Source organism: Lolium rigidum, chromosome 6, assembly GCF_022539505.1.
Source record: "Lolium rigidum isolate FL_2022 chromosome 6, APGP_CSIRO_Lrig_0.1, whole genome shotgun sequence".
Classification (NCBI taxonomy): Eukaryota; Viridiplantae; Streptophyta; class Magnoliopsida; order Poales; family Poaceae; genus Lolium; species Lolium rigidum.
Window position 1 is genome coordinate 266,286,969 of NC_061513.1, and position 13,740 is coordinate 266,300,708.

Consider the following 13,740-nt stretch of genomic DNA (forward strand, 5'->3'; position numbering starts at 1 on the left):
AAGATTATGTAAGTTGCATGTCACTACATAAATTATTCTTTTTATCGTTTACCTACTCGAGGGCGAGTAGGAACTAAGCTTGGGGATGCTGATACGTCTCCAACGTATCTATAATTTCTGATGTTCCATGCTTGTTTTATGACAATATCTACATGTTTTGCTCACACTTTATAATGTTTTTATGCGTTTTCCGGAACTAACCTAATAACAAGATGCCCCAGTTCCTATTTTCTGTTGTTTTTGGTTCCAGAAAGGCTGTTCGGGCAATATTCTCGAAATTCGACGAAACGAAGACCCAGCATATTATTTTTCCCGGAAGACCCCAGAACACCGAAGGAGAGTCGGAGGCGGGCCAGAGGGCCACCACACCATAAGGCGGCGCGGCCCTAGGCCTGGCCGCGCCAGCCTATGGTGAGGAGGCCCCAGGCACCTCCCTGCGCCACCTCTTCGCCTATAAGACCCCTTTCGACCTAAAAACGCGATACGAATTGACGAAACTCCAGAAAGACTCCAGGGGCGCCCCCGCCATCGCGAAACTCCAATTCGGGGGACAGAATCTCTGTTCCGGCACGCCGCCGGGACGGGGAAGTGCCCCCGGAAGCCATCTCCATCGACGCCACCACCTCCATCATGCTCCGTGAGTAGTTCCCCCATGGACTACGGGTTCTAGCTGTAGCTAGTTGGTACTCTCTCCCCCATGTACTTCAATACAATGATCTCATGAGCTGCCTTACATGATTGAGATCCATCTGATGTAATCGGTGTTGTGTTTGTTGGGATCCGATGGATTGTTACATTATGATTAGTCTATCTATATAAGTTTGTGAAGTTATTGTTGCTGTAATTCTGTTGTGTTTAATGCTTGTCACTAGGGCCCGAGTGGCATGATCTTAGATTTAAGCTCTATACTTATTGCTTAGATTGTATGTACAAGTTGTTTGCACATGTCTATGTCCGGAACCTGAGGCCCCAGAGTGATAGCAACTGGGATAACCGGAGGGGAAGGCTTAGATATGAGGATCACATGTTTTCACGGAGTGTTAATGCTTTGCTCCGGTGCTCTAATAAAAGGAGTACCTTAATTTCCAGTAGATTCCCTAGAAGCCCGGCTCCCACCGGCTGGTAGGACAAAAGATGTTATGCAAGTTTCTCATTGCGAGCACGTATGACTATATATGGAAAACATGCCTACATGATTAATAGACTTGATGTTATGTCTTAATGCTATTTCAATCCTATCAATTGCCCAACTGTAATTTGTTCACCCAACACTTGTTATTAGAGAGTTACCACTAGTGTAGATAGCTGGGAACCCCGGTCCATCTTTCATCATCGTATACTTGTTCCTACATGTCATTGGAAGTAGTATCAACTATTTTCTGGTGCCATTGCTCTCATATTACTGCTACTCGCTGCCGTGTTATCGTTACTATCGCTCTCATATTACTGCTCGCTTTCACATCACCCCTGTTACTAGTGCTTTTCCAGGTGCAGCTGAATTGACAACTCAGTTGTTAAGGCTTATAAGTATTCTTTACCTCCCCTTGTGTCGAATCAATAAATTGGGTTTTACTTCCCTCGAAGACTGTTGCGATCCTCTATACTTGTGGGTTATCAGTCGTCCTCGCGAAGCCACCTTCGATGTCCCATGAACACCGTTTTCGAGGACCCGAGATCTCTATCTAGCTGGCGGTACGTTGTGTCGTCCATGCACCTGACGCATGCATTGAATCCATGGACCACCTTGTAACACCCCAAATTTCAATAAAAGAAAATTAGAAGAATTCCAGAAAGTAAAATTTCAAACCAACAAAAACTTTTTCTTACATATAGTACCATGCATAGGACTTGTGCATTTGAGTGATATGCCATGATGCTTGTTACCTTGTGTATATGCTAAACCCTAAAAACCCTAATGTGATCAAGTGAAGATCACCAAGAAAATGAAATGAAATAAAATAAAATCAATTGCTAAAACCCTAAAACCCTCACATAGACATTATGCCATTTTCATAAATTTTGACCCTAGATCAAATTGATCTTCATCATTAGTTGAAATACATTACTAAACTCATATTACAACTTTGTGAATCATAGAAACACCCATTAAATCAAATTCAAATAAAAATGGAGGTCACATAGAATAATGGTCAAATCTGCCCATTATAATCTGGTCACCACTTTGAGCCCTCATATTTCAAAATTCTCAAACTAAAATCTTTCCACTCTTTGCATGTCATCCAAGACAACATCAAGGTGAACACTTTTTGTAAAAACCACTATGCCAAATTATTTATAGATCCATAACTATGCTCACCCAAAGTGGCAACATTTTATTAAAATCAACAATCTCACACTTAGCATTTTTGAGAGTTCTTGGAATTTAAAAATTCCACCATCACCTCAAAACCTCTCTGGTCATTTACAACTTATATCAACACTCACATTTCAAAAACTTTCACCATTTGAATATTTTCGAATTTGGTTATTATTGCATTTTACAAATTTGGGCACTATTTGCAACTATTGCAAATAGTGATCTACCTCAACCCCTCTACCCTAACCTACCCCATTTGGTCCCCTGGTCCCCTTAATCCATTTTAATGCCAAATAGAAACCTAAGGAGAGGAGGAGCAAGGCTAGGACATGGCCATGCCGGCCATGTCACCAACCCGACCACCTCCACCTCTCTCCCTTCTCTCTCCGCCCGGCCCCCATGCCATTGAGCGCCACCGCACCTCCCTAGCGCCGCCCAGCACCGCCACGGTCGACGAGGACGACGACAACGCCCGAACGCACGCGTCCCGAACGGCATCGCCATGCCGCTCGCGTCGCGCGTGGACACCCACGGGCACCCACTGGCCACGCGCCGCGCGGCCACCACACGCACGCCCTGGCCCCTCTCTCGACGGGTTGAGCGTCAGCACGCCACCCCGACGCCGCCCGACACGCTCACCCACGCTGCCCTGGACCGCCGCCGCCGGAGACGCCGACCGCGTCGTGCCGTTGCCGCGACGCGTACACGCATGCGCCCGACCAAGTTAGGCACCGCCCGCGTCGCCGTTGACGCTCGGAGGACCGCCACGACACGCTGAACAGCGCCGCGTCGCCGCCTAGCTCGCTAGACCACCGGAGACGCCGCGCCCATGTCGCCATCGCCGCGAGCACCCACGGCCACTCGCTGGCCTATAAAAGGAGACGCCCATTTGACGATCCGAGCACACCAGCACCTTCCCTCTTCTCCCTCGACCGCCTGAGCCACTCCACCGTCGACATTAGCCCCCGTAGCTCGCCAATCGCCACCTCACTGCCGAGCGCCGCCGCGGAAGCTCGTCGTCGATTGGAGCCACCCCAGGACGAGCCGCTGCTACCAGGAGGACCGCCGTCGTCTACACCTTCGTCGAGCATATTGCCAACCCCTCGCCGGAGTCCAGGTGACCCTCCGACCCCTACCCGAGCCGCGCCGGCGAGCTCTTCTCCTCGTCGACGACGATGGACGTGATCCGTCGGATCACGATCTGATCGTGCGTCCCACGTCGCCCCGTACCGATTCGGGTGCGGTGAGCCGCTGACAGGCCAGCCCCACCCTGTCAGGCAGCCCACGCGTCGGTGGACCGTGGTGGGCTGGCTTGGGCCCTTTTTAATTCGTTTGGCCCGTTAGCTTTTCCCGCCGGCCCTTTTATTCAAATTTCATTTAAATAATTTAGTTGAATTACCCCACTGGACCCAACTTAGAAATTGCATAGAAATTGTTTGGCTTGGCCAAATTTAATAAATTTTATATATTTGGAAAGCTATTAAAATTATCTACAATATGCCACTGGTCTCATGACCAGATTCGTTGTAGAATTAATTCGACAAAAATAACAAGGCAGGGACTTTTCCCTACTCAATTAATTATTAAAAATCAAATAAAATAGATATTAAGTTAGTTCCAACTCTGGTAGTTCACATATTACTTACACAAATTGATTAGGCAATAAAATGGTGTGGTCACCTTGCATGATCATGCCCTAGTTTAAGTAGTGGACAATATAGCTATTTTTCCCTAAATGGTATTGTCCAAAAATATTAGTAATTCATATGGGAGCTTTTCTTCCATTTAAATCTTGTCATGAACAATCCAATATGAGGTGAAGACTCTGATCATAAAAATCTCATATGGTTTGTTGATGATATTAAATCATTACCATGTTAGAATTAAATTGTATGGGGTGCTACACCCCATTTAAATCATTTTCTCAAAATGATAAGTGTGAAGAGGTTGACTTGGGTCAACCTAGGTCACCTATTATACATAAGAGAAATTAAATCCTAAAAAGATAATGAGAGGAAATTATTTCTCTGAATAATTCAAAAGTAACATTTAAGATTATTACGAGAGGAAATTATTTTTCCTAATTAATAAGAAAAACCCATCCACCACCATAATAGTGATATGTGATGCTAGTTTAATTTGTGTGAATCATGTGTGTGCTTAGTTTAGTAAATAGATTGGTGTGATGATTGTGTATCCCGTATTCGTATTTTAGACGCTAGTACCGAGGAGTACCCAGAGGAGGAGGAGGTCTACTGTCAGGGAGAAGAAGACCACTTTGACCAGTTTCCCAACCAAGGCAAGATAATACTCTTGCAAGTGTTAGCTCATCCTGAGCCAAGCACCACCCATTTACTTTATATTATGAGCCTAATTCCCAGTTTTATTTTAAGTTTTACTTACTGTTATTTTGTACTATTGATTCGTAATTCCATAGGGTAAATGTTAGATTAGTACAAGAGTATCAAAGTTAGCCTAGGAGCAAAGCAAATTACTTAGCACCCCTCATCCTTAGATGCTAGTGCTAAATTAAAACCTGACTACTCTAGATGGGAACATGTGTGGTGAAATGTTGAAATGACTTTTGAAGGTGAATATGACCAAGAGAAGATGGTGATTTTTGATTAAAAACTAGTATTGGTTTGGATGCGATACCTTTCCAATTATGGAGTACCCCCACAATACCTGATTATGGGTAGGGCTTAACTAGAAGTTTATGTATCTTAGTATGAGTTCCCTCTGAACACACATCATAGGGGTTATGCCGAGGCTGCCTCCGTTGTTGAGAAATGATGTGAAGTGAATTGTACGGCCAAGCCTCGTGCAGTTCCCGGGTTGACAGTTGGTCTTCACTCGGGAGGCCAAGCTCATGGGGAGAGGTGCTCATACTAGGGTTAGTAAATGAAAGGTTATGGTTGATGATCCGCGTATTGTGTTACGATGATTCGGGGAAATCCCGACGGATGAAATCAAATGTTGTGGCACAAGTGTGCAACCTCTGCAGAGTGTAAATCTATTCGAATAGCCGTGTCCACGGTTACGGACGGTTGGAAAGGCCATACAGTTTCCAGTATTAGAATTTGATCATGTGGTTGAAATGAATGGTGAATGGTGACTTGATTATATCGAAAACACAACGAGTTGTGGGAATGACACTGATGTTCCCACTTGAGTTAGTTAGTATATGAATAAGTCTTTAGTAAATACTTGTGAACTAAAACTAGCTTATGCAAAGAATCTAGAGCTTAGCACCCCCTTACTAGAAATGTTAGCACTTACACTAGTATTAGTTTGCGAGTACATCAAGTACTCACGGCCGTGTCCCCGGCTATTCAAATGGCCGGACTATGAAGAGGAGCAAGCAGTGACGAGGAGGACGGTCAGCAGGAAGTCTACAACAACTAGGAGTCTGCTAACGTCAAGCGTTGGCCTGTGGACTATAGAGTCCTTGTATCTTACGCTTCCGCTATGAACTTATGTTTGTTCGTTGACCAGTTCGTTGATCGTTAGATCAACTATTTGTGTAATATGGATCATGTGATTCCAATTTGTAAGACTTTATGAGTTGTAATGAATGATGACTGTGATACTTAACTATTATGCCTCGCAACAACAATATTCCTGGGATTGCGATGTATGACATAATAGGCATCCGGACTTAAAAATCCGGGTGTTGACAAGTTGGTATCAGTAACACCCCAAATTTCAATAAAAGAAAATTAGAAGAATTCCAGAAAGTAAAATTTCAAACCAACAAAAACTTTTTCTTACATATAGTACCATGCATAGGACTTGTGCATTTGAGTGATATGCCATGATGCTTGTTACCTTGTGTATATGCTAAACCCTAAAAACCCTAATGTGATCAAGTGAAGATCACCAAGAAAATGAAATGAAATAAAATAAAATCAATTGCTAAAACCCTAAAACCCTCACATAGACATTATGCCATTTTCATAAATTTTGACCCTAGATCAAATTGATCTTCATCATTAGTTGAAATACATTACTAAACTCATATTACAACTTTGTGAATCATAGAAACACCCATTAAATCAAATTCAAATAAAAATGGAGGTCACATAGAATAATGGTCAAATCTGCCCATTATAATCTGGTCACCACTTTGAGCCCCTGTATTTCAAAATTCTCAAACTAAAATCTTTCCACTCTTTGCATGTCATCCAAGACAACATCAAGGTGAACACTTTTTGTAAAAACCACTATGCCAAATTATTTATAGATCCATAACTATGCTCACCCAAAGTGGCAACATTTTATTAAAATCAACAATCTCACACTTAGCATTTTTGAGAGTTCTTGGAATTTAAAAATTCCACCATCACCTCAAAACCTCTCTGGTCATTTACAACTTATATCAACACTCACATTTCAAAAACTTTCACCATTTGAATATTTTCGAATTTGGTTATTATTGCATTTTACAAATTTGGGCACTATTTGCAACTATTGCAAATAGTGATCTACCTCAACCCCCTCTACCCTAACCTACCCCATTTGGTCCCCTGGTCCCCTTAATCCATTTTAATGCCAAATAGAAACCTAAGGAGAGGAGGAGCAAGGCTAGGACATGGCCATGCCGGCCATGTCACCAACCCGACCACCTCCACCTCTCTCCCTTCTCTCTCTGCCCTGGCCCCCATGCCATTGAGCGCCACCGCACCTCCCTAGCGCCGCCCAGCACCGCCCTGGTCGACGAGGACGACGACAACGCCCGGAACGCACGCGTCCAGAACGGCATCGCCATGCCGCTCGCGTCGCGCGTGGACACCCACGGGCACCCACTGGCCACGCGCCGCGCGGCCACCACACGCACGCCCTGGCCCCTCTCTCGACGGGTTGAGCGTCAGCACGCCACCCCGACGCCGCCCGACACGCTCACCCACGCTGCCCTGGACCGCCGCCGCCGGAGACGACGACCGCGTCGTGCCGTTGCCGCGACAGTACACGCATGCGCCCGACCAAGTTAGGCACCGCCCCGCGTCGCCGTTGACGCTCAGAGGACCGCCACGACACGCTGAACAGCGCCGCGTCGCCGCCTAGCTCGCTAGACCACCGGAGACGCCGCGCCCATGTCGCCATCGCCGCAGCACCCACGGCCACTCGCTGGCCTATAAAAGGAGACGCCCATTTGACGATCCGAGCACACCAGCACCTTCCCCTCTTCTCCCTCGACCGCCTGAGCCACTCCACCGTCGACATTAGCCCCCGTAGCTCGCCAATCGCCACCTCACTGCCGAGCGCCGCCGCGGAAGCTCGTCGTCGATTGGAGCCACCCCAGGACGAGCCGCTGCTACCAGGAGGACCGCCGTCGTCTACACCTTCGTCGAGCATATTGCCAACCCCTCGCCGGAGTCCAGGTGACCCTCCGACCCCCACCCGAGCCGCGCCGGCGAGCTCTTCTCCTCGTCGACGACGATGGACGTGATCCGTCGGATCACGATCCGATCGTGCGTCCCACGTCGCCCGTACCGATTCGGGTGCGGTGAGCCGCTGACAGGCCAGCCCCACCCCGTCGGGCAGCCCACGCGTCGGTGGACCGTGGTGGGCTGGCTTGGGCCCTTTTTAATTCGTTTGGCCCGTTAGCTTTTCCCGCCGGCCCTTTTATTCAAATTTCATTTAAATAATTTAGTTGAATTACCCCACTGGACCCAACTTAGAAATTGCATAGAAATTGTTTGGCTTGGCCAAATTTAATAAATTTTATATATTTGGAAAGCTATTAAAATTATCTACAATATGCCACTGGTCTCATGACCAGATTCGTTGTAGAATTAATTCGACAAAAATAACAAGGCAGGGACTTTTCCCTACTCAATTAATTATTAAAAATCAAATAAAATAGATATTAAGTTAGTTCCAACTCTGGTAGTTCACATATTACTTACACAAATTGATTAGGCAATAAAATGGTGTGGTCACCTTGCATGATCATGCCCTAGTTTAAGTAGTGGACAATATAGCTATTTTTCCCTAAATGGTATTGTCCAAAAATATTAGTAATTCATATGGGAGCTTTTCTTCCATTTAAATCTTGTCATGAACAATCCAATATGAGGTGAAGACTCTGATCATAAAAATCTCATATGGTTTGTTGATGATATTAAATCATTACCATGTTAGAATTAAATTGTATGGGGTGCTACACCCCATTTAAATCATTTTCTCAAAATGATAAGTGTGAAGAGGTTGACTTGGGTCAACCTAGGTCACCTATTATACATAAGAGAAATTAAATCCTAAAAAGATAATGAGAGGAAATTATTTCTCTGAATAATTCAAAAGTAACATTTAAGATTATTACGAGAGGAAATTATTTTTCCTAATTAATAAGAAAAACCCATCCACCACCATAATAGTGATATGTGATGCTAGTTTAATTTGTGTGAATCATGTGTGTGCTTAGTTTAGTAAATAGATTGGTGTGATGATTGTGTATCCCGTATTCGTATTTTAGACGCTAGTACCGAGGAGTACCCGGAGGAGGAGGAGGTCTACTTGTCAGGGAGAAGAAGACCACTTTGACCAGTTTCCCAACCAAGGCAAGATAATACTCTTGCAAGTGTTAGCTCATCCTGAGCCAAGCACCACCCATTTACTTTATATTATGAGCCTAATTCCCAGTTTTATTTTAAGTTTTACTTACTGTTATTTTGTACTATTGATTCGTAATTCCATAGGGTAAATGTTAGATTAGTACAAGAGTATCAAAGTTAGCCTAGGAGCAAAGCAAATTACTTAGCACCCCTCATCCTTAGATGCTAGTGCTAAATTAAAACCTGACTACTCTAGATGGGAACATGTGTGGTGAAATGTTGAAATGACTTTTGAAGGTGAATATGACCAAGAGAAGATGGTGATTTTTGATTAAAAACTAGTATTGGTTTGGATGCGATACCTTTCCAATTATGGAGTACCCCCACAATACCTGATTATGGGTAGGGCTTAACTAGAAGTTTATGTATCTTAGTATGAGTTCCCTCTGAACACACATCATAGGGGTTATGCCGAGGCTGCCTCCGTTGTTGAGAAATGATGTGAAGTGAATTGTACGGCCAAGCCTCTGTGCGGTTCCCAGAGTTGACAGTTGGTCTTCACTCGGGAGGCCAAGCTCATGGGGAGAGGTGCTCATACTAGGGTTAGTAAATGAAAGGTTATGGTTGATGATCCGCGTACTTGTGTTACGATGATTCGGGAAATCCCGACGGATGAAATCAAATGTTGTGGCACAAGTGTGCAACCTCTGCAGAGTGTAAATCTATTCGAATAGCCGTGTCCACGGTTACGGACGGTTGGAAAGGCCATACAGTTTCCAGTATTAGAATTTGATCATGTGGTTGAAATGAATGGTGAATGGTGACTTGATTATATCGAAAACACAACAGAGTTGTGGGAATGACACTGATGTTCCCACTTGAGTTAGTTAGTATATGAATAAGTCTTTAGTAAATACTTGTGAACTAAAACTAGCTTATGCAAAGAATCTAGAGCTTAGCACCCCCTTACTAGAAATGTTAGCACTTACACTAGTATTAGTTTGCGAGTACATCAAGTACTCACGGCTGTGTCCCTGGCTATTCAAATGGCCAGACTATGAAGAGGAGCGAGCGATGACGAGGAGGACGGTCGGCAGGAAGTCTACAACAACTAGGAGTCCGCTAACGTCAAGCGTTGGCCTGTGGACTATAGAGTCCTTGTATCTTACGCTTCCGCTATGAACTTATGTTTGTTCGTTGACCAGTTCGTTGATCGTTAGATCAACTATTTGTGTAATATGGATCATGTGATTCCAATTTGTAAGACTTTATGAGTTGTAATGAATGATGACTGTGATACTTAACTATTATGCCTCGCAACAACAATATTCCTGGGATTGCGATGTATGACATAATAGGCATCCGGACTTAAAAATCCGGGTGTTGACACACCTGCCCCGCGACATATCCGTAACCGAGAAAGTCGTGCACCGTCGTGAGCAGTGCGGCTCTCATAGGGAAATATTCTTCCGCGGCGGCGTCCCACGTATTGGCAGGCGTGTCCCATAGCATGGCTAGCTCCTATTTCAGAAGCCCCATATACAGATTAATGTCGTTCCCTGGTTGTTTCGGCCCTTCAATTAGCATACTCATTTGAATGTACTTCCTCTTCATGCACAGCCAGGGGGGGAGGTTGTACATCCACAAAAACACGGGCCAGGTGCTATGCGTGCTGCTCTGGCTGCCAAATGGATTGACTCCATCGGTGCTCGTGCCCAGCCTTATGTTCCTAGGATCGTCCCCAAATTCTGGGTACTCGAGGTTCAACGCATTCCACTGGCTAGCATCCGAAGGGTGTCTCAACATCCTGTCATTTTTCTTTTTGTCCGGATCATCTGCGTCATCTTCTCCCTTCCTCATCTCCGCGTGCCAGCGCATTAGCTTTGCTTGCTTAGGATCCGCGAAATACCGCTGCAGACGAGGAGTGATCGGAAAGTACCACACCACCTTCCGAGGAGCTTTCTTCCCCTTCTTGTACCGACTGACGCCGCACTCCGGACATATGGTAGACTCCGCGTGCTCGTTCCGATAAATGATGCAATCGTTCAAGCACACATGGTATTTCACATGCGGTAAATCCAGAGGACACACGATTTTCTTGGCCTCCTCGATACTAGTCGGACACGTGTTACCTTTGGGAAGACGTTCGTGCCAGAATGACATGTTGTCGTTGAAGGATGTGTCGGTCATTTTGTGCTTTACCTTCATCTCCAGAGCCATGAGCGTTACTTTCAGGCGGGTATCCTCCGGCCTGCATCCTTCATACAATGGAGTAACCGCGTCTACCTCCAGTTGATCCATCTTAGCTTTCTCTCGGGCGGCAGCTCTTGCGTTACTCGTCTGCTTGAGAAGCAGCTCTTGAAGATAAGGGTCCGGCACCCAGTCCATCGACGATGGTCCATCGTCTTCATCTTCATGATCGTCATGATGACCTCCATCTTGATCTTCCTCATCATCAGGTCCAGGATCTCCTACATTGTGATCATGATCATCTCCAGGATCTTCTACATACTGATCATGTCCGGGATCTTCTACATCCTGATCATGTCCGGGATCTTCTACATGGTGCTCACCTCCTTCCTTATTTCTTGTTGAAATCCCATGGACAAATTCATAATCATCTTCGTCGCCTTCCCACCGATAGCCATCCATGAAACCACGCATGAGAAGGTGGTCCCGCACCATATCGGCTTTAGGGTCCATAAGGCTCGCCAGCTTGCATCTTCGACACGGACATCTTATCTCCTTTTGGTTATTTTTAATCATCTCGGCCGTCGCGGCTTTCAAAAACCTAGCCACAACGCTTTCGCTCATCATGCGGACCATGGTCGCCTGCGGGTATAGAGAAAATGGATATCTTAGTATACCAAAAGAAAATTTCGGCATGACCTTCCCTAAAAATAGGACATATGTATATGCGTAGTATGCCCATTATTCACCGAAACGGAAATGAATCAACGTTTCGGCAAAATATTGGCAACTCCATCGCATTTCTAATCCCTGCAAACAAAAACATGCAACACATGTGTGGAGGCTTCGCATATACAACACATGCATGTGGAGGCTTCGCATACAACACACATATGCACGTGACGCTTCACGCATGCACAACACATGCAGAGCTTTCGCATAACATATATATATGCACACACACGTGTGCAAGACGATCGTAACCGGTCACACACAAAGCATAAAACCAACAAAGTTACCGATACGGCGAGACCGAGAGTGTTGGATGAGGAAAAGAGTTGAGATTGAGTAGGTATTGAGCTATAGAAAGGATCACCCTTACTTACCTACCAAGAAAATTAAGTTTACCACTTAATTTGGGTGAATGAAGAGGTCAAAATGAGGTGGGGAGGAGGAGCAACACGACCAGATCAAGATTTGGTGGGAGGTGGTGGTGGAAGAGTGTTTGGGGAAAGTGGGTGGCACATGTGAGTGAAGGAGGAAAAGCAGGAAATGGTCCAGGTTAGCAATGGCGCACCACGTAGCCGTGCGCCACTGCTACGGTGACATAGCAATGGCGCACTGCTTCGTGGTGCGCCACTGCTCACCTGGTACCTGCAACCCACGCCCCTGCCCAACTTAGCAGTGGCGCACCATGTCGGTGGTGCGCCATAGCTAGTAGTGGCGCACCACGCCAGTGCGCCATTGCTAAAGCCCTCATCTCTAAAGGGGCCCTGGCCACCTCCTAGCAGTGGCACACCACTACGCCGTGCGCCATAGGTAAGCAAAGTAGCAGTGGCGCACCTAGGAGACGTGCGCCACTATTAGTTTTGGGTAGGAGTTGGCCTCCTGCCAGGAATTAGTAATGGCGCACCACAAACAAGGTGCACCACTATTATATTTGTAACAGTGGCCCACCGTTTTGTGGTGCGCCACTGCTAAGTAGTAGTGGCGCACGGCCATCATGGTGCGCCACTGAAGTCAACCTTACGGCTAGGCCTTTTCCTAGTAGTGTCTTGATGGCCGTAATGAGAACCACTGGGACTTCCAAGGTGAGCTAGTTGCGCCACTCCCTGGGGCTTTAGCTTGGGAGAACTATCTGCATATGAATATAGAAATCACTGACGAGAACATCTGCAAACGGCTCCAGACGGATCTGATTGATCATCAGTGGGCATTGGTTGGCCATGAAGACCTTGACTAGAGGAATACCATCTTATTTTCATGTAGACTTTTTAAAATTTGGATGTAATAAGAACTATGACTTCGTTGAATCTATCGGGAGCGGTGTTTTGGAACATGGGTGCATATGCTCCCTATATTTTAAAATACGTCTTATAAACATTTTAAATTTTAAAAAAATGGAAATAAAAAATTTGCACGTACATCTTCACGTGCTACGTGCTCACAAAGTCGTTTCATAAACAACCGACTTATCATGTGACGTGTGTAAAAATGATAAAATTATGTGCTTAAAATAATGCTTGTCGCAAGATAAATTTTCTCCTTTTTACATAGACCACAAAAATTATTGGTTTTTCGTGAAACTTGACGAACACTTATATTATGGATATGTACATGTAGGATTTTTTATTTAAATTTTCTGACATTTCGAAATATGATGTTTTGCTAGAGGGAGCATACGGCACCCGGGAGCCGAATTGAATTTCCGGAATCTATTGCATCTTGTTGTTTTCAAACTTCATATTTCATGCCGCCGCAGAAATGTATCGGCCCGCTGGAGGCACCCCAGGCGTAAACGGACGCGTGAACAAAAACGGTCTTTCTCGCGTCCACCGCGCGACGCAAACGGACGCTCGCGGACAATGATTTGCGTGGCCGCTGGAAATGCCTAAGAGACCCATTTTTTTTTTAACACGGACACAAACGGTCGATGCTCTGGAGGAGAAGAGTTCG